Consider the following 306-nt stretch of genomic DNA (forward strand, 5'->3'; position numbering starts at 1 on the left):
CAGCCGCCGCCTGGGCTTCCGGGGCAACCGCCACCAACCGTCCCGTCACCGCCGCTCCTCAGCGCTCCTCCTGGCCCCCTGGCATTCCACTTCAATCGGTGGTGACGCCGACAATCGCCACCTCGTCCTCCCGACCGCAAATCGCCGGTCACTGGCCGACCGAAACGGCCATATTGAGGCCGAACCCTGACCGACCGGCAGTACCACTCCCGGCAGCCTCCGCGCTCGCCTCTCACGTGACTCTGTTAAAGGAGGCGGCCGGGAGGGAAGAGCGAACTGGGACTAGGGAGGTGGAGAGCGACGGAG

This window comes from Echinops telfairi, unplaced genomic scaffold (genome assembly GCF_000313985.2).
Source record: "Echinops telfairi isolate 266 unplaced genomic scaffold, ASM31398v2 ScPeMD7_7400;HRSCAF=8409, whole genome shotgun sequence".
Lineage (NCBI taxonomy): Eukaryota > Metazoa > Chordata > Mammalia > Afrosoricida > Tenrecidae > Echinops > Echinops telfairi.